The following is a 21,572-nucleotide window of genomic DNA, read 5'->3' as shown; positions in this document are numbered from 1 at the left end:
TCTCTTAGAGTGAAGTCCTGTGGGGTAGGCTCAGTGCACTTTGACATTTGCATTAGCAAGAGAGCGGTTTGCAGGTGCCAGTAGTCCTGGCTGTCAGTTTGTCAGACATGCTCACGGAATAGGAGGCATGGTTTGCTCAGTGAACATGTCCAAAGAGAGCTGAGTCCTGAGCCTTGATCTTGAGACTGCCAGGTGGTCGTGTCTTTGTTCATCAATCCAGTGAGCTGGTTTCCGTGCTGACTTTATTCAGAGCAGCCTCCGATGATATTTATTTATTTATTCATTTATTCATGTATCTATCCATTCATTCATTTATTTTGAATAAGAGAGTGCTTGCTGGTGTTGCAGTAGCTGGATGTGTTGGGCTTACAGATAGCAGTTGAATGGCTGCAGAGAGGGCCAAATATCACCTTCAAGGCCACGGAGGGTGCCAGGCTCAGGCCAAGACCTGAGACTTGAATAGTTTGCTGTCAGCCATCTGGCAAACCATGCTTGAGGGTTTGGACAGAGCAGGGGAGCTGGCAGAACACTTGTTGCCCAATCATCCCACTGAGATCCACCTGCTCAAGCCCTCCCATAGCCAGTTTCATGGCTCCCACTGTAATGAGGGCCTGTACTTTTATGTCTTCACAGTGTTGCATCTGTGGCACCAATGGCCACAGGGCAGACAGAATGGCCCAACACTCAGGCCATGCCTACGGCTGATGGCAGCAGCCTGAGCGTATCGCAGTGTTGCCCACTGATGTTGGTGACTTGCTTGCAGCAGAAGGCCTGAGGACCAAGGTAAGCATGACATGAATTGGAAGCATGAGCTGACGATTGTCGGGTCTTGGTGGTGCTGCGAGGTTTGCCCATTCATGCCTCCAGACCAGTCTGCACCTGCCTGTAGCAGACTTAGGTCCTCAAGGTGCTCCTGCTTTCCATCATGTATCCATTGCAACCTCCCTTTCCCAGATGGGGCACGTCTGGGCAGTTCTCGCACTCCCCAACACCCACCCTGGCTTAAGAGGAGACCTACCTCTGAAAGTCTCTGGGCCAGGCCACTCCAGCGTGCTTGGATCGATGATGATTCCCAGTCAATCATTCCTTGGAAAAGCTGAACAAAATGAGTGAAAACTCAGTACCACCGCTCTCATCGAGACTGAGGTCCTGAACCTTGGGTCACCCAGGTCCTCTGGTAGTTGGATACGGGAATGCCAACCACTCCCCTGCTCCTGCCCACCTCCAGCAGTGGCATAGCATCTCTTAGAGTGAAGTCCTGTGGGGAAGGCTTAGTGCACTTTGACATTTGCTTTAGCAAGTGAGAGGTTTGTAGGTGCCAGTCGTCCTAGCTGTCAGTTTGTCAGACCTGCTCAGGGAATAGGAGCAATGGTTTGCTCAGGGAACATGTCCAAAGAGAGCTGAGTCCTGAGCCTTGATCTTGAGACTGCCAGGTGGGCGTGTCTTTGTTCATCAATCCAGTGAGCTGGTTTCCTTGCTGACTTTATTCAGAGCAGCCTCCGATGATATTTATTTATTTATTCATTTATTCATGTATCTATCCATTCATTCATTTATTTTGAGTAAGAGAATGCTTGCTGGTGTTGCAGTAGCTGGATGTGTTGGGCTTACAGATAGCAGTTGAATGGCTGCAGAGAGGGCCAAATATCACCTTCAAGGCCACGGAGGGTGCCAGGCTCAGGCCAAGCCCTGAGACTTGAATAGTTTGCTGTCAGCCATCTGGCAAACCATGCTTGAGGGTTTGGACAGATCAGGGGAGCTGGCAGAACACTTGTTGCCCAATCATCCCACTGAGACCCACCAGCTCAAGCCCTCCCAGAGCCAGTTTCATGGCTCCCACTGTAACGAGGGCCTGTACTTTTATGTCTTCACAGTGTTGCATCTGTGGCACCAATGGCCACAGGGCAGACAGAATGGCCCAACACCCCAGGCCATGCCTACGGCTGATGGCAGCAGCCTGAGCATATCGCACTGTTGCCCACTGATGTTGGTGACTTGCTTGCAGCAGAAGGCCCGAGGACCAAGGTAAGCATCACATGAATTGGAAGCACGAGCTGACGATTGTCGGGTCTTGGTGGTGCTGCGAGGTGTGCCCATTCGTGCCTCCAGACCAGTCTGCACCTGCCTGTAGCAGACTTAGGTCCTCAAGGTGCTCCCGCCTTCCATGCATGGACCCATTGCAACCTCCCTTTCCCAGATGGGGCACGTCTGGGCAGTTCTCGCACTCCCCAACACCCACCCTGGCTTGAGAGGAGACCTACCTCTGAAAGTCTCTGGGCCAGGCCACTCCAGCGTGCTTGGATCGATGATGATTCCCAGTCAATCATTCCTTGGAAAAGCTGAACAAAATGAGTGAAAACTCAGTACCACCGCTCTCATCGAGACTGAGGTCCTGCACCTTGGGTCACCCAGGTCCTCTGGGAGTAGGATACGGGAATGCCAACCACTCCCCTGCTCCTGCCCACCTCCAGCAGTGGCATAGCATCTCTTAGAGTGAAGTCCTGTGGGGAAGGCTTAGTGCACTTTGACATTTGCATTAGCAAGAGAGAGGTTTGCAGGTGCCAGTAGCCCTGGCTGTCAGTTTGTCAGACCTGCTCAGGGAATAGGAGGCATGGTTTGCTCAGGGAACATGTCCAAAGAGAGCTGAGTCCTGAGCCTTGATCTTGAGACTGCCAGGTGGGCGTGTCTTTGTTCATCAATCCAGTGAGCTGGTTTCCGTGCTGACTTTATTCAGAGCAGCCTCCGATGGTATTTATTTATTTATTCATTTATTTATGTATCTATCCATTCATTCATTTATTTTGAGTAAGAGAGTGCTTGCTGGTGTTGCAGTAGCTGGATGTGTTGGGCTTACAGATATTAGTTGAATGGCTGCAGAGAGGGCCAAATATCACCTTCAAGGCCACGGAGGGTGCCAGGCTCAGGCCAAGCCCTGAGACTTGAATAGTTTGCTGTCAGCCATCTGGCAAACCATGCTTGAGGGTTTGGACAGAGCAGGGGAGCTGGCAGAACACTTGTTGCCCGATCATCCCACTGAGACCCACCAGCTCAAGCCCACCCAGAGCCAGTTTCATGCCTCCCACTGTAACGAGGGCCTGTGCTTTTATGTCTTCACAGTGTTGCATCTGTGGCACGCACGGCCACAGGGCAGAGAGAATGGCCCAACACCCCAGGCCATGCCTACGGTTGATGGCAGCAGCCTGAGCCTATCGCACTGTTGCCCACTGATGTTGGTGACTTTCTTGCAGCAGAAGGCCCGAGGACCAAGGTAAGCATCACATGAATTGGAAGCACGAGCTGACGATTGTCGGGTCTTGGTGGTGCTGCGAGGTGTGCCCATTCGTGCCTCCAGACCAGTCTGCACCTGCCTGTAGCAGACTTAGGTCCTCAAGGTGCTCCCGCCTTCCATGCATGGACCCATTGCAACCTCCCTTTCCCAGATGGGGCACGTCTGGGCAGTTCTCGCACTCCCCAACACCCACCCTGGCTTGAGAGGAGACCTACCTCTGAAAGTCTCTGGGCCAGGCCACTCCAGCGTGCTTGGATCGATGATGATTCCCAGTCAATCATTCCTTGGAAAAGCTGAACAAAATGAGTGAAAACTCAGTACCACCGCTCTCATCGAGACTGAGGTCCTGCACCTTGGGTCACCCAGGTCCTCTGGGAGTAGGATACGGGAATGCCAACCACTCCCCTGCTCCTGCCCACCTCCAGCAGTGGCATAGCATCTCTTAGAGTGAAGTCCTGTGGGGAAGGCTTAGTGCACTTTGACATTTGCATTAGCAAGAGAGAGGTTTGCAGGTGCCAGTAGCCCTGGCTGTCAGTTTGTCAGACCTGCTCAGGGAATAGGAGGCATGGTTTGCTCAGGGAACATGTCCAAAGAGAGCTGAGTCCTGAGCCTTGATCTTGAGACTGCCAGGTGGGCGTGTCTTTGTTCATCAATCCAGTGAGCTGGTTTCCTTGCTGACTTTATTCAGAGCAGCCTCCGATGGTATTTATTTATTTATTCATTTATTTATGTATCTATCCATTCATTCATTTATTTTGAGTAAGAGAGTGCTTGCTGGTGTTGCAGTAGCTGGATGTGTTGGGCTTACAGATATTAGTTGAATGGCTGCAGAGAGGGCCAAATATCACCTTCAAGGCCACGGAGGGTGCCAGGCTCAGGCCAAGCCCTGAGACTTGAATAGTTTGATGTCAGCCATCTGGCAAACCATGCTTGAGGGTTTGGACAGAGCAGGGGAGCTGGCAGAACACTTTTTGCCCGATCATCCCACTGAGACCCACCAGCTCAAGCCCACCCAGAGCCAGTTTCATGCCTCCCACTGTAACGAGGGCCTGTGCTTTTATGTCTTCACAGTGTTGCATCTGTGGCACGCACGGCCACAGGGCAGAGAGAATGGCCCAACACCCCAGGCCATGCCTACGGTTGATGGCAGCAGCCTGAGCCTATCGCACTGTTGCCCACTGATGTTGGTGACTTTCTTGCAGCAGAAGGCCCGAGGACCAAGGTAAGCATCACATGAATTGGAAGCACGAGCTGACGATTGTCGGGTCTTGGTGGTGCTGCGAGGTGTGCCCATTCGTGCCTCCAGACCAGTCTGCACCTGCCTGTAGCAGACTTAGGTCCTCAAGGTGCTCCCGCCCTCCATGCATGGACCCATTGCAACCTCCCTTTCCCAGATGGGGCACGTCTGGGCAGTTCTCGCACTCCCCAACACCCACCCTGGCTTGAGAGGAGACCTACCTCTGAAAGTCTCTGGGCCAGGCCACTCCAGCGTGCTTGGATCGATGATGATTCCCAGTCAATCATTCCTTGGAAAAGCTGAACAAAATGAGTGAAAACTCAGTACCACCGCTCTCATCGAGACTGAGGTCCTGCACCTTGGGTCACCCAGGTCCTCTGGGAATAGGATACGGGAATGCCAACCACTCCCCTGCTCCTGCCCACCTCCAGCAGTGGCATAGCATCTCTTAGAGTGAAGTCCTGTGGGGAAGGCTTAGTGCACTTTGACATTTGCATTAGCAAGAGAGAGGTTTGCAGGTGCCAGTAGCCCTGGCTGTCAGTTTGTCAGACCTGCTCAGGGAATAGGAGGCATGGTTTGCTCAGGGAACATGTCCAAAGAGAGCTGAGTCCTGAGCCTTGATCTTGAGACTGCCAGGTGGGCGTGTCTTTGTTCATCAATCCAGTGAGCTGGTTTCCGTGCTGACTTTATTCAGAGCCGCCTCCGATGGTATTTATTTATTTATTCATTTATTTATGTATCTATCCATTCATTCATTTATTTTGAGTAAGAGAGTGCTTGCTGGTGTTGCAGTAGCTGGATATGTTGGGCTTAAAGATATTAGTTGAATGGCTGCAGAGAGGGCCAAATATCACCTTCAAGGCCACGGAGGGTGCCAGGCTCAGGCCAAGCCCTGAGACTTGAATAGTTTGCTGTCAGCCATCTGGCAAACCATGCTTGAGGGTTTGGACAGAGCAGGGGAGCTGGCAGAACACTTTTTGCCCGATCATCCCACTGAGACCCACCAGCTCAAGCCCTCCCAGAGCCAGTTTCATGGCTCCCACTGTAACGAGGGCCTGTGCTTTTATGTCTTCACAGTGTTGCATCTGTGGCACGCACGGCCACAGGGCAGAGAGAATGGCCCAACACCCCAGGCCATGCCTACGGATGATACAGTCGACTATGCAGCTCGTACTGTTTTCCACTGCTGTTGTTGATTTGCAGCAGAAGGTCATCGGACCAAGGTATGCATGACATGAATTTCCAGCACGAGCTTACAATTATCTGGTCTTGGTGGTTCTGTGAGGTGTACCCATTCATGCCTCCACACCTGTCTGCACCCGCCTGTAGCAGGCTTAGGTCATCAAGGTCCTCCCTTTTTCCATCCAGGACCCATTGCCACCTACCTTTCCCAGAATGGTCCTCTGGGTGTAGAATACGGGCTTGCCAACCACTCCTTTGCTCCTGCCCTCCTCCAGCAGTTGCCTGACTCCCTCCCGATGGTGATGGCCTTGTTCTTTCATGTCTCTGCTAGCGGTAATTGTCAAAGTTTTGCTAGAATATTGGTGGCTCTGGGATTCTTTCCTTGCTATTGCCTACTGAGATTCTTAGATGGAGTGTCTAGGTTTGGTGGCTCCTAGGAGGGCCCTTCCATACAATGGCAGTTTGTGCATCTGAAGCATGTGGAAGTGTATTCCTTCAACTTTATCCTTGTCCCTGGGACGTTCAGGCCCATGGGGGGACCTCTGAAGAAGCTTTAAAATTTGTGGTTCTCCGACAGAGTAGCTACTGAGAGGGATTTTGAGGTCTACTTAGCTGCTGCATTGTTATGTGACTTGGGACATGGCTCCCTCCTGTTGGCATTGTTTTCTCAGTACTCAGATAGAGGTCATGGGTAAGGTTTAGGCAAAATAGTTTAGGCTCTATTTCTTTGCTCTTGCCTTTTTGAGATCCTTCTAGGAGGGGCTATTTCGTGTCCTGCTATGGTACCCATGGAAAAATTTCTTCTTGAGGTGTGAGCTTTTAGTTAAAGCAAACCTGGGTGGGGAATCAAAGAGTTCCTTCTGACCTAGGAACACAGTATGTTTATTGTGTTTCACCATGAGGCCTCTTAACATCCTGTGTTGTTCACCTGTCACCTCTACTCTTTTATTTGGGAAGGAAGAAGTGCCTCTCATCTTATGTTTTTTTTTTCATTATCAGGGCCAAATATAATTATTAAATTAAAGGCTTGCCAAGGTCACAAGAGAAATAACAGAAAAAAATTTGCAGAATTCCACATTTAAGGAGGCAGAGTACAAATGATAATATAATCAAAACATTTCAAACACTAAACTTATGACAGACAGCATGTCTTCAGAGCTTCAAAAGTGAACAAAATCCAAATGCCTGTTAAGAACAAGCAAGGGGAAGAAATGAAACCAAATGTTTAGGAAAAAAATGCATTCTAAGCAAACAACCTGATACCTTAAATCAAATGCATGAACAAATGGCATTGATGATAAATTTCCAGTCACCAATAATGTATTTGTGTCACTTAAAGGAAAAAAAAATTCCCCTTGAAGTGACTTAACCCAGAGTGAGTCCAGAGTTGTATTCTCTTCTTCACACTTTCTATGTATTACCTTCTATGTCTATTGTATGAATCAGAATCTATGTCCGTATGACTGCTGTCTTGTGAGTATGTAACTGTCTGTCTTATGTCGATGTGTGAGTGTGTGTATGTGTGTGTATCTGTTTGTCAGTCTGTATAAATGTGTTTGCTTTGTTTTTTTCTTGTGTGTCTTTCCCTAAAATTGCTTTGCTCTGTCTTTACTGGAATACATAGGGAGCATGGAATATGGAATGGATGGGAAATTATAACAGAGTTTTACAAGGGATTAAGTCACTGGCTCCAGTTGACCCTAACTAAGACAACAAATATAAGTGCAAACATCATTGTTTATCAAACAATACACACAGATGATTATTCATATTAGAGGCTTGCTTTCAACTTCTATATTTGCCATATTTGTTACTATCTAGAGGTTTTTAATCATGTTCATTTTTTCTCTGTCGGTTAAAGAACTAAAAGGAAGAAAAATACCTCAACAGGTAGCAGAAGAGAACAAGAGCAAACAAAATAAAGGGGAAGACACACACACACACACACACACACACACACACACACACACACACAAAGTATGAGATCCACTGAGAGAAAAATAAATCCCCAATAAAGCAGAAAAATTCATTCTCATTTAAAAGACTGATATTAGTTTCTGAAGGATCTCCCTCCTTTAATTGAGGCTTGATCAGTTTGAAGAAAGATGGAATGGTTGACTGGCTCACTACTATTACATAAGCATGGCCTGATTTGACCCCACAGTTTTTAAGCCAGTCTAACATCAGGGGCTTACTGTCAGGAGAGAATGCCTACAAGGCATTCGTTTTAAGCTGCCAGGGTTTTGTCTCAGGTCAGGAGAGTGAGGAGGAAGTCTGGAACTTCACCACTATTATTTATATGTTGCCCCTCTCCTTGGAAATCTGTTTGATTCTGACTCTTTTACTTTTAGCCAAATATACACATGCTTTATCTTCTGCCAGGGGTGCAAATGGGGACATACTTTAAGATTCCAGCTATGCATTCAATTAGTTTGTCAAATTTGATTACATGAGAAATTCAAGGCAATTAAGGTATTTGTTGCATTGTTCTCTTATAGTCAGATTAAGCAAACAAGCTGAATATATAGAAGAATAGCTGTCTTAGGCTGTGCAAGTGTGACCTCGAGTTGTATCTTTAACCCTGGATGGGAGGTCCAGCAAATGTTCCAGTCTCTTAGAATTTAAGAGATTTATGTTTTCATAGTATATTACCACAACACATATTTTGAAAGCAGATACAATAGGATATCTAGCAAATTAGGATCCTAACAAAAGTGCCTTCAACCAAACCAAGTATGGTCCAAGAACTTCAGAAAGAATTCACCAACAATCCACTTAAGCAAATAACACCAGAAAGCCTAAATTCAGTGGAACCATGCAGGTACCTGACTTCCATCCAAGTGATTCATCGAGAGAAAAGAGAATCAGTTTTAGAGTTCCAACTGATAGCCCAACACTTTTTAGCTCTTTTGCTCCAATTCAACAACCCACTTGCACACTTGAGGGTATTTTTGTTCAACAAATCAATTCTTTTCTTCTTTCTAAACATGTGACCCTGGAACTGTCCTAGCAGAAACTGCAGCACCTTGTCAAGAGAAGGGTACCATAAGCCCCAGGAAGGAGACAACCACAGATTCCTTAGATTTAGTGCCCCAAGCTTTCTGCAGGCCTCTCCTAAGTAGCTTCCTTGCTATTTGTGAGTGCTTCTGCAAAGTTGAAATGAGAGGGAAGGAAGATATATACTGGAAACTGGGGTGTCCTTGTTATAGAAAAAAGAGAAATATAAGAACACTCATGTCCCTCTCATTCATAGTTCTTAGGGATTCCAGATATAAATCTTATCTCCTGACTGGATTGCAGGGAGATAAAAATAATTTACTGTTATAGCTGTAGTTCTGATTTGGGATTTCCAGATACTTGGGTCCCAAAACAAGGAAATGGATCAAGAACATGTGTATAGTGATATAAACAGACAGTTCATTTAGGAGAAAATGCACTCACAAGAGCATAAACAGGTCAGGGAGTTGGGAAAGAGTAGAAACTTACTTAAAGTTCATTTACTTTTTTTTTCCTTATGCATTGTTTGTTAACTCCATTCAGGTGGGTGTCAGTCTTTCTACAAACTGACTATTTGGTATATTAATTTAAATGAAACTTTCCTCAGTGGTGCCCCCTTCATCTTCATTTGTAGTTTCATACTTAAGCTAGGTAAAGTTGCAAATAACTAGGCAGTCCCTTTGGAGGTATGCTTCTGCCCATTCTCCTGAAATTCAAATTGGCCCTTTGGCTTCTAGATGGAATTTTAGCATTTTCCTACTTATTTCAGCAGAGACATGGAAAATTAAAACTTCTTTTTTTTTATTCTTCTCACATACATTACATCTTGACCAGTTTCCCTTCTATCTACTCTTCCTAGACTCCTAGACCTTCTCCCTCAGATCTATTCTTCTTCCATTTCCCTTCATAAAAGAGCTGGCATCCCAGAGATATCAACCAAACACAGCATAATAAGTTGCAATAATATTAGGCACAAATCCTCATAATAAGGCAAGACAAAGCAAGCTGTTGTGAGGGAAAGTGTCCTGAGTTCAGGCAAGATTCAGAGATCCACTTCCATTCTTAGGAGTCCCTCAAGAACATCAAGCTACATAACCAGAACATATATGAAGAGGATCTAGTTCACACCAATAGAGGCTGTGTTATTGTCACTTCAGTCTCTGTGAGTCCCTATGAGCTCCTATGAGCCCTGCTTAGTTGATCCTTTACCCCTCTACTGTAGGGTTCTCCAAGCTCCACCTAATGATTCAAATTCCTTAAGTAACTTTGTTGTTAATAGTCCTATTGCCAAAGGACTAGCTACACAACTGTCTGATTGTCTGGTTTCAAAGTATGCACCGTAGAATATCAATACTGTTAAAAAGAAGCTAGATATCCATATGCAATATATTTGTGTGATACTCTTTTCTCATGCTGTATGTAAAATAAACTTAATGGGCTAAAATTTTAAAAGTAAATGTAAACCTGTAAAATTACTGGAAGGAAACAAGAGTAAAGTGTGACTTCCCTAGCATAGACAAAAGCAAACAAAACAAACAACAACAAAATGATGTACAAATAGTATAATACAAATCTAAAAAGCTTTTCCTTAGTGACATATGTAATGGTCAGAATGAATAAATTGTCTATAAAATAAAAAAATTATAAACCATATATCTGACAAGGCTAGTTATCTAAATAATGTATTCAAACAAATTAAAAATTGGTAACCTAATTTAAAAATGTAAAATAGATCTAGATAAACATGTAATCAGCAAGTACATGAATAAATGTCAATACCCACTAATTATCAAAACAATGTAAATCAGAATTTCATCAAAATGCCACTTCAAGTATATTTGAGTGGCTATTATCAAATACAGAAAACAAAAATAAAATGTTGCTGAGGATGCAAAACTTGTTAGCGTATTTGAGGGAGTTATTGAAAGACAGAGAGCAGAAAGTGAGGCTTTCTCTGACCTTAGGCAGGACCATGTTTATCCAAGACAAAGGAACATCTGGTTACCCACATGTGTGGATGGCCAAAAGCCTTTTAGCCTGAAATGATCAGAAGATAAGGAACATTTATATACATTTATATGGTAGGAATTTAAATTAATGCAGTCACTATGAAAAGCACCTTGGTGTTTCATTAAAAATGTCAAAAAATGTCATAGTATATCTACCACATGTTCAGCAATATAACCGTCAGGATAATATTTACAGTCATTGAAACTAGTATATTGGAAAGATACTGATGTATCATGTTAGCTTCAGACTCAATCATAGTTCTCATACAGATTCAACCTAACCATCCACTAAAAATGAATATCTAATTAGGACGTACATTAATCCTATCCAGCAAGGCTTTCATTTTTGTTATGATTGATTGGGTTGATTATTTGCATTGATCCATTCTCTTACATCTGATGCATATCTGTAGTTTTTTTGTTTCATTTGTTTCAAGAGGATGCAATACTTACTAAAACAGTTTTAACATAAATTTTAAAATTTTTGTCTCACAACCACAATGTATAATCTGAGGGTGGTTGTTACCAGTTGATTGTTTTCTTATTCTGTTCATGATTTTTTTTCTTGAATATTTTCTTGTGTTTATACTATTCCTGATTTTACTTGTTCTTATAATTTTTTTAGGTCTTATTTGGTTAATTTTTAGTATTAGAAAGTTCAGATCCTATATATAAATTTATATATACACACATATAAATGTCAGCATATGTTTGGATAAGAAATGTACACTATGGGCTAAATATAATTGAGTACTTGGTGGTAATGTTGGGGGAGTTCTAGAACTTTCGGATGTGGATGCCTGCTGGAAGTGGGATTTGAGAGTTTATAGCATCTCCATACCTCCACTTTGTTTTCTCTGACTTGTGTTTGCCATTGAGGGTATGATCTCTTAGCCGCTCACTACAGATGACTGCTGATATTCTTCCTTTACCAGTATGGCCTTTCCTTCTGAACCACAATCCAAAACAAGCTCTTTATCCAATAGTTTGCTTTGGGTTATGGTATTTTACCACAGCAACAGAAAATTAACTAATATTGTCATGTGAGCTTTTCAGGTTTTACGGTTTTTAAATTTTATGTCAGGCTTTCATAGAACATGGTTGAGTTGTAATCTAATGATCAGAGCTGTTTCAATGTTGTTTGATCAGTTCACTTATCTGAAGTTCCTGTAGTGGGATACCAAATAGACTGACATACCCTTTGGATGTGGGATTCTCCTCTGTGTGCTGTGAATAAGAAACTGTTTTGGCCTATGACAAGACAAAAGACTAGAGGTAGGCAGGGAAAAACTAAACTGAATTCTGGGAGAAGGAAGGTAGTTTAGGGATGCCATGTAGCCCCACCAGAGACAGACTGGATAGAACTTTACCTTGTAAGCCACAGCCATGTGGCAATATACAGATCAATAGAAATGGGTTAAATTAAGATGTAAGAGTTAACCAATAAGAAGCTAGAATTAATGGGCCAAGGAGTGACTTAATTAATACAGTTTCTATGTGGTTATTTTGGAGCTGAGATGCTGGGTGGTCGGAGAACAAACAGGCGGCCTTCTTACAACACCCTTTCCCTGTAAGTAAAACAGAAAATCAAGAACATAAAAATTAAGAGAATGTGAACTCTGTCACTTAGCAAATGGCACTGAAAAATATATGAAGATAGGCTTCAGAAAGTGCCAACAATGTGGAGCCTCACAGGCAGTTTGAACAGTTAATATCTGATTTGCACCTTTTTCCTCTCTTTTTCTCCATTCTTGCAGCTCAACATGAATCCATCACTGAGAAGCACAGAGAAATGATAATGAATATAATGAGACCAGCAACTACTTCATGGTTCAATGGCAACAAGGTATAACACCCGTATGACGTTAGTAATTCTTCTCAGAAAACCACAGCATTGCCTGTGGAAAGTAACCATGGGATTGGTCGTCAACTACGTAACATGACTCATGGTCTGCCAGATATATTAGGATCAAGGTCACTTTTATGAATGTGATTACTGACAATGTGGACTGACAAAGATAAATCTCCTTGGCACCTGAACAAAATGATTAATTCCTTAAAATGCCTTATTTGTCAGCATTCAATTTAAACCATCTTCTTTCTTAACTTTTTAAAGCTCACCCGTGTCCAAACTGATACCACACTTAACATGTGTTTCCTATTGTCATGCTCAGAAACGCTGAAGCAGCTTCTTTTTCTGAGAAAGAACACAATGATATACTCTAGTTTCTTTTACTGTTTCTGTTTCCTATTGTTAATATTATCATTGCCAAGTATTTAGGAAAATTGCTAGTGATACAGTGGATACAATAAGATTGCCACTTTATTCTCTTTTGCAATTCCGGGACACTTCTTTCTTAAGACCCTTATATGGAAACTATATGTGCAGACTGATGGAAATGTTCCTCCTCATTGCTGTGATGAAGGGGAGTTTGGCTTCCCTGAACATTTCTGAGACATCAGAAAGATGGCTAGAGAACCCCACTCTTAATTCTAGGTTAGAGAGTCATGATAAGAGAGACAGTGTGTTTCTTTGTCTACTGTGCCCACATCCAATTACTGTAATAGAGTCCAAATTTACTTTAATTTTTGTGAACTCTGCCTGAAATGCTGTGAGCATTTTTTGTTAAATGTTATGTAGCATACCCCTTTTTGTCCTCTACAAACTGGTAGCTTTACAAGCTCATGGAATATGAATGTTGGAATCAATTTTCGAAAATTGTTCATTTATTCCTTCATAATGGCTTTTGGACACTTCTTTGACAATTAATGAATCGTGTAAGCCTTAAATTTTAAGGTAGCCTGATTTGGGTTTGAAAATACAGATTTTGCTGTGTATTATTATTAATGGAATCTTAACCATTCCGAGGATGGTTCCATTTAATTTGCCTGGTAGAACTTGTTGGAAAATATTTGATTCAGGGGGCTATAGACAAACACACTAACTATTGAAGAACATTGTAGGACATGAGTTAACATGTCCTTTTATTTTGTAGGTAGAACTAATGTCTCATCTTTCAATAGGATTAGGCTGTTGCCAAAGATCAGCAAGTACAAAGCACTGGAATTTTTAGGAAAGTTTGTTTCTTCAGCATGAGATGAGAAGGAAAATATCAAGAGTGATATCTGATATTACATCTTCAGGGACTACTAAAAATTCTTAAATTGCTAAATAATTTCCTGTTTAAGTTACTGACATACTATCATTTTAATTATTACACAATAATAGTCTTTAAGATGCTGTTTGTGCAACAAAGGTGCTCTATTGCTGTTGCGTGGGAGTGGTCTTCATGACTGTATGTGGCCGGTCAGTAGGTCCCAACACAATGTGTTCTAGGGTGCTTAGATCCTGGTCTTTTTCTGAAGGTTCTTAAAAAACAAAACAACATGAACAAAACTTGTATTTCAGGGATGGCTATCATAATTGATATTTTTGAAAATTCTAGAAAAATGCATTGTGAAATCAAGTCTGTGAAGAGGAGGACCAACAGACAAAGTAAAAGACAGATGGAGAACTTAGTCTCCATCTCCCTTTGTACACTCAGTAAGAACAGTAGTATTGGAAACCCACATGCTTACATAAATAAGAAAAACTAAACTGGGTAGTGATCTCTATATACTTGATTAGAGTACAGTAATGGTACGTAGTACTCGGCCTATAGAACAAATATATATATGGTAAGGAGACACTGGAATATTAGGTCTTGAAGAGAGAAAAAGGAAAAAAGTTATTGTTCCAACCTATATTTTAGATATTCACTCTTTTTCTTGAGATATTGGGATTTTTTTCCATGATGCTTGCTTTTCTTACAGCAAGAAAAACTGCCTCATTTTTAACTGAATATTGTTTTCACCCTTCCTTCCTTCCTTCCTTCCTTCCTTCCTTTCCCTTCATTCCCTCCCTCCCTCCCTCCCTCCCTCCCTCCCTTTCTTTCTTCTTTCCTCTTGTTCTTTGCATTTTGTTTTTTCAAGACAGGGTTTCTCTGTAGCTGTGGGGCTCATCTTGAAACTAGCTCTTGTAGGTCAGGCTGGCCTTAAATTCACAGAAATCCACCTGCCTCTACCTCCCAAGTGCTGGGATTAAAGGCATGCACCACTATCATGCAGCTTTTTATTTTTGTAGTAAATAAAAGAAGTCTGTGGAAAAAATCAACCTAGGAAACATGTTATATTTGGAATCTTCATAGTAGACTTTAATCCACTTGCCAACTACTCCATAAGATTTCAAATTTATTTCTTTATGGTTTTCTCACAAGCTAAAGTAATTTTACACACTTACACACTGGACTTTAAATAAAATTTCTTTCCTTACCCTTAGAGGAGAATGGAAGCAAATTCTTCTATATTCATATGCTGCATTAGACATTTTTAGTCACATGCTAATCTTATTTCTAATTCCTTTGTTTATGTTGGTTTTCTTAGAGACTTTTACATGCCCTCACTGGGTCTTCAATGCGTTGACAGATAGGTGAAAATTATAAGTGTTGTGAGTGTTGTATTGGGTGTGATGAGGAAATTCTAAAACTGGTATTTTAGAAAACATTTATAAATGATTCCATTTCATCAAGTTAACTGTTCAACTTATATAGATAACCCAGAAAATAACTGGTAAATTGTAGAAGGAGCTGCGGGCTGCATTCCTGCCGCCCGGCTCCTGGCCCCCTGGCTAGCTTATGCCTCGAAATAATTACACAGAGACTGTATTCTTTTAAACACTGCCTAGCCCATTATCTCTAGCCTCTTCTTGGCTAACTCTCATACCTTGCTTAACCCATTTCTAATAATCTGTGTAGCACCACGAGGTGGCGTCTTACCAGGAAAGATTCAGCATGTCTGACCTGGTGGCTGGATCCATGGCGTCTGGCCCAGAGAGGAGAGGCATGGCGATTGCCTCACTTCCTGCCAGCATTCTGTTCTGTCTACTCCACCCACCTAAAGGCTGGCCTATCAAATGGGCCAAGGCAGTTTCTTTATTAACCAATGATCTTCCTCAATCAGTAAATTTCCTGCAACAACTTTTTAAGTATCCTGCTAGGGAAGTTTATCTTCTCAGTTTTCTGATCTTCCCTGTGCTTTGTAGATGAAAGTGATGTTGATAAGAGGGAGCAAGCTACTTCTTGTATGTCTTACCCCAAAGCTCAAAAGTAGCAAGCTTTGTGGGAAACAGTAGTTATAGAAGATTTATTTCTTTATCCATTTAGAGGCAGTCATATCATTGCTTATGCCATACCTTATCTTAACTTCAATGTTCGATAAATATGTGTCTTCCTAGTTTTTTTTAATGTTTATTTTTATTATTATGCATACAATATTCTGTCTATGTATATGTCTGCAGGCAAGAAGAGGGCACCAGACCTCATTCCAGATGGTTGTGAGCCACCATATGGTTGCCGGGAATTGAACTCAGGACCTTTGGAAGAGCAGGCAATGCTCTTAACCACTTAGCTATCTCCCCAGCCCCGTGTCTTCCTAGTTTTATAAATACATAAAGTTATGTATCTTCTACAATGATATTTACTTTTATAAACTTAGCTGGCTAGGGTCTCCATCCATATATATGTCAGTAAGAATTTTCATCACCAAATACATTATATTTGATACAGATCCATACATATACAGTAATGTGCTATTACTCTGGCCCTTAATGATTTCAAAACTCTGTTCAACAGGAAGCATTATGAAGTTCAGCTGTCAAAGAATGATTGATGGTAAGTATGCAAGCTGCCTTTCTTTTGGTAATATTCTAAACAAGCAGAAATTGCCTTATTGCTCGAATGATAGTTCTTTCCTTTTACAATGTCTGCATTTTATTTCTCAAATATATACATACAAAATTCAACAGACCAACTTCTTGTATACTCTGACATTATTTGAATTCTGTGCTCCTGTGAGTACAGATGGAAATACTTAATCTAAGGGCCTCCAGTTAAGTTCTACTTGTGTGAGAGCTACTGTCTTTGTTCCTCTTCCATAATATCACTCCCTCCAGTTTTCCTAAGTGGGTAAACTGTTGATTCACTCTTACTTTGGATAGATAATGCATTTAAACATAAAGCGATATGGAGGATTGTGATTGTTATTGAAACATTTTTAAAGTAGATGAGAATTGAAATCTCAAATCTATTTGATTATGCTAAAATAATGGAGTACACAGAATTATAGATATACAATAGGACAGATTCAGACATAAAAGAACTCTAAATGAATCACAGTGTTGGATAAATACAAAGTCTTTAAAGAAACAGAGTACTGACAATCATAGATTAAAGGAGTAAAGATAATAAAATAAATATTAAAAAATAATAGTAAAAACAAAAAAGAGCCTTGATGTAGAAATTCCTTCTGTTTGTGTGTTTCTTTCATTGGATAATGAATAAAGAAACTGCTTTGACCTAGTTGATATGACAGAACTTAGGTAGGCAGAGTAGACAAAACTGAAAGCTGGGAAGAAGGGCAAAATGGCAGACTCCATGGATCTTCTGCCTGAGAGAGATGCTGGTTAGAATCTTGCCAGTAAGCCACAGTCACGTGGTGATATACAGATTAATAAAAATGGATTATCTTAAGATGTATGAATTAGCCTATAAGAAGTTAGAGCTAATAGGCCAGGGTGTGTTTAAATGAATACAGTTTCTGTGTGATTATTTTGGGTGTAAGATAGCTGGGTCCTGGGACAACAAGCAGCCCGCTCCTCCTGTTACAAAGCCTTGAAAAGATGAAAAAGACACAGAGAATCTGGATTATATATATTATTGTGTTTTTTTTGTATTTTTTTTTTTTTACTGTAAAGGATCTAAGTATCCAACATATATACTTTAAAGGTATTTTGTCTTCAAAATTTGAGTCTAAGGCTATGTTGCTTTAGAAAAGAGGTTCTTCTTTTGTTTCCACGGAGGATGAGAACCTGTGGAATCATTCCAGACTAATATGGTTTGATAGAACAAGACCACCTGAAAGTTCTCTGTGAAAATCCCCCAAAAGAAAATACTTCCCCAACAAAACCAGGAAGCAGTTTGAAGAGAACCATACCAATATTCCCAAATATTGTTAATACATAATTTTTATATTTAAATAGAATGTTTGTGAATTTTTGGATGCCTGACAGAATATGTAGCAAACATATTACTTTCAAATCTACTCATGACACTCCATACTCATACTTCCTGAATGTTTTATTAAAGTACAAGAGAGAGTGTACATTATATGTTGCTGTTTGTTTTTCCTCTTGGGTGATGATATACCCCAAAATTTAATCGCAGTTAATACCCTGACCTTAATGCAGAATAAGTGGGAAACTTCTTTCAGTCAAGGTGTCTATTCCTATTTATAGCCTCTTGGACATCTGCTAGGTGTGATGACTATGTGAGCAAGGACCTACATTTTTTTAGGAAAGGGACTGAAGATGCATGGGTGTTGTTAGCAGTTGTACTCAATCTTGATGACATTTGGTTGCAGTCAGACATCATAAAATCTTATCCAAGCTTCAGATCAATGTGTTTAGCTATAAAGAGTTATAGCTTTGTTGTCATAATGAGTATTCCTGCTTTGGGAAGTTCTTTTTGGATTTAATCTCCATCTTTTAGACTATTACATCTAAGCCCAGTATTTGTATAATCAATCAATTGAATGAACTTTTGACTAATTTTGGTCACATATTTTTACTTTTACTTTTTGTGGCATAGGACATTTCTCATCATAGAGCAAGTTTTAAATAATTTTTATTGATAATTAAATCTATGAGAAGGTTATTTAGTTACTCCATGGATAACATATTTCTTTAAATAGTGAGAGATAAATGTTTTCTAAAGAAAGTTAGAAACATGAATTTTACTGAGATTCAATTCACTAAGTTTTGGAGTGCATAAGAGGTGAAGGACCTGATTGTGTACTCAGAAACAAATATAGATAATTGGAATATATACTTATGGCTTCAGGGTTGTATAAATAAAAGACAGCTTTCAAATGGAATCAAAATAAAAGAAACAGTGAATTCTAGAGATTTCATCTATATTTGCCTGTGTCATTTTTAATGTTGTTTGTTTTTTTGCTTTCTACTCAGAAAAAGACCTACTCCAGAAGTCTCTACAGGGAATGATTAAGACCAGGAAATATGTGAATGAAGACTACTCAGACCAACATTTTTCACCATATATTATACAAAAGCCATACTCTGAAGGTATATCTATTATTACTTTCCTATTTCTGTGACAAAATATTAAAAAGATCATTTAGTAAACCAATGAAACATTTAATTGGGCTCATGGTTGTAGAGGTTCTATGCTGGTGAAGTAAAGGCATGGCGGAAGGAAGATCTGAGGGGACATATCTTAAGTTGTAAACAGGAGACTGAGAGCACACTGGAAATATCAAGAAACTTCAAGGACTTCTCCCAGTGACAAAGCTCCTACAACAAAGCCAATCCTAATCATTCCACAGCAGGCTCATCATCTGTGAAACAATTGAGACATGAACTGTGGAGGCCACATTCTCATTCAAATCATGCATTACATTCCCTGGTCTTTATATAGGCTCATGGTCATATCATGAAGCAAAATGTCCAACCTAAAAAAGCCCCATAATATTTCACAGTCTCAATACTGCTTTTAAACCCAAAGTCTCTTCTGACACATGAAGTAATATTTTACTTATAACACTCTGTAAAATTAAAATGCAAGTTACATGCTTCTGACATTTAATGCCATAGAATATGCATTATCATTCTAAAGGGGACAAATCAGAGAATAGTGTGGAAATACTGGACCAAAGCAAGACCAAAACCAAGAAAGGCAAACTCCAAACTCTGTAGCTCTTTGTCTGATTTCAGAGGTCTTAGTCATCTCTAACCCTCCAGTATCCAGTCCGCAACATTTTTGTATTCCTCGGACTGATTACGTTTCCTATCTTCTACTCTACTGTGCAGATATCCCACAGTTCTGTCACGTGCAATACTTTGGGGTTTCCAATATTATGCAATCTTAATTTTCACCACTTTATGCAATGGTTTCTCAGGGTCTCTTTCCCATTTCAGGGCCCCTATGTAGGGACTTCCTTACATAGTCTCATTGGCTCTTTTCAACCATAGGAAAATTCTACAACTTTTTGTGTATCCCTCTTGACTCTAAAACCAGAACCACATAGATGTTCCTTGCCGTTTAGATCCCACTTAGGATGGAGCCTGGCCCTCTTAAATTTTGTTTGCACCAACTTTTATTTATTGTTGCCTTTTAGGATAACAAACTGAAAGCTTAGCTGGCTGATGTCATGACCTAAAGGGAAATCTTTACTTTTAAAAATTACATTTTGGATTAGGCGTCCTCTTGATATCCTTATCTCTTTCAGTACAAGCCTTGGTTCCAAGAGTAAACTTCCCCACATGCCTTTTCTCTTCAGTGTACATTTTATATTTTTTTTTTGCTACGTTCACTCTTTTACATTATAACCCGCCTAAACGTGATTAAAATAATTACCTTACATAAACAATATTGATTTGATTTAAACATCTTTCAGGACATTAATTCATTACTTTTCAATTTAGCTTTAGGTAAATTCTTAGGACAAGTGCATTAGGCATCCAAATTCTTTGCGTAAATATCACAAGATCTGCTTATATTCCATTTGATAATAGTGTTTCTAAAGTTTCTTGAGCCAGGCCTCTATAGTTCAGACTGCTCTCACCACTAGTCTTTCCTGGATAGCATATTAAGCTCTTTTTACTGTGGTCTACCATTTTTCTAGTCCAAAGATTTAAAAAATTCCATACTCCTGCAAAAATATTAATCAGGTTATTCATAGTAATACATCATACCTGTTATCAATTTCTGTTTTATTTGATTTCTTTATTGCTATGATAAAACACAAAAAAATCAATGCATTTTATGAAATAAAGAGTTGAATTGTGCTATGGTTCCAGAGGTTTAGAGTCTGTGATGGCAGAGTAAGACATGACAGCAAGAACATGCGAGATCTCACATCTTGTTTTACAAGCAGAAGGGAGAGAGTACACTGGTAATGATATGAGTCTTTTGAATCACTAAAGCTCACCTCAGGTGACACACTTCCTCCAACTAAACTATTGCTCCTACTCCTTCCTATATAATTATATCAATTGAGGCCCAAGTATTCAAACATGTGAGTTAATGGAGGCCATTATCATTTAAACAACAACAGAAAGGTTTTTGGTAAGTGTAGTCTTCGCTTTCTAGAAGTCTTTCTAGAAATTTTATCTCCATATAAAATGAAATTTTAATTTCCTGAAATGGATAACATTTGGGAATATTTTACTTGACCCTATTGATCAAACTGTATAACCAGCAAATAATTAATTTTCTTTAAAACACATCTTTGAAGCATTTCTGCACCCCAGTTTATGTTGTTACTATGAAGAATTTCTTTGATTTTCTGCTGCCCATGTTTTGTGACTATGAAGAATTTAGTTGACTTTTTTCTGCTCCTATCAAATTAGCTAAACTGCTTCTGAAGACTGTTTCTATTGTGTGACTAGAAGACTATTTTATGTGTGAGGCACAATATAGTCTCTGAGATTAAAAAATGCAAACTTGACAAATAATTTTTTGTGATATCATTGACCTAATGTTTTAAGCTACAGAATAAAGGTGAAAAGAAGAAAGAAGAAAATCCGCAAAAAAAAAAAAATTCCAAGTTCCTCGATGTGGACTGTTACTTTTAACCAGAAGAAGAAGGGAAGAGTGGAAGGAGGCAGAAGACGAAGAAGATGAGGAGGAGGAAGGAAAAGGGGAGACAGGAGAAGGAAGAAAAGGAGAAGAATAGGAGAAGGAAAAGAAGAGGAGGAGGGGGGAAGTGGAGGGAGGTTGGGGAAGAGGAGGGAGAAGGAAGAGCA

General features: G+C 40.6%; 1 long non-coding RNA gene and 4 other non-coding genes across 6 annotated transcripts in view; all 5 read left to right on the top strand.

Moving 5' to 3' along the window:
- Window positions 1–21,572, top strand: part of LOC121451984 — a 102,863-nt gene that overhangs the window by 486 nt on the left and 80,805 nt on the right. For both annotated transcript variants that reach the window (XR_005974761.1, XR_005974762.1), the window contains exons 2-7: window positions 3,118–3,268; window positions 4,361–4,511; window positions 5,604–5,749; window positions 12,472–12,560; window positions 16,384–16,422; window positions 18,774–18,890. This is a non-coding gene — a long non-coding RNA (uncharacterized LOC121451984). The remainder of the gene's footprint in view (window positions 1–3,117; window positions 3,269–4,360; window positions 4,512–5,603; window positions 5,750–12,471; window positions 12,561–16,383; window positions 16,423–18,773; window positions 18,891–21,572) is intronic.
- LOC121454001 lies at window positions 1,057–1,150 on the top strand. The gene has a single exon (XR_005975143.1). It is a non-coding gene; the product is annotated as a small nucleolar RNA SNORD116 (small nucleolar RNA).
- Window positions 2,300–2,393, top strand: LOC121453997. Its single transcript, XR_005975142.1, has one exon. It is a non-coding gene; the product is annotated as a small nucleolar RNA SNORD116 (small nucleolar RNA).
- On the top strand, window positions 3,543–3,636 carry LOC121453993. The gene has a single exon (XR_005975141.1). It is a non-coding gene; the product is annotated as a small nucleolar RNA SNORD116 (small nucleolar RNA).
- On the top strand, window positions 4,786–4,879 carry LOC121453986. The gene has a single exon (XR_005975140.1). It is a non-coding gene; the product is annotated as a small nucleolar RNA SNORD116 (small nucleolar RNA).

The sequence above is a fragment of the Microtus oregoni genome, unplaced genomic scaffold (genome assembly GCF_018167655.1).
Source record: "Microtus oregoni isolate MIOR12 unplaced genomic scaffold, Mior012 000000F_ref0000247, whole genome shotgun sequence".
NCBI classification, from domain to species: domain Eukaryota; kingdom Metazoa; phylum Chordata; class Mammalia; order Rodentia; family Cricetidae; genus Microtus; species Microtus oregoni.
Note: the sequence above shows the minus strand (reverse complement) of the source record. Positions and strands in the feature narration are given on the sequence as shown.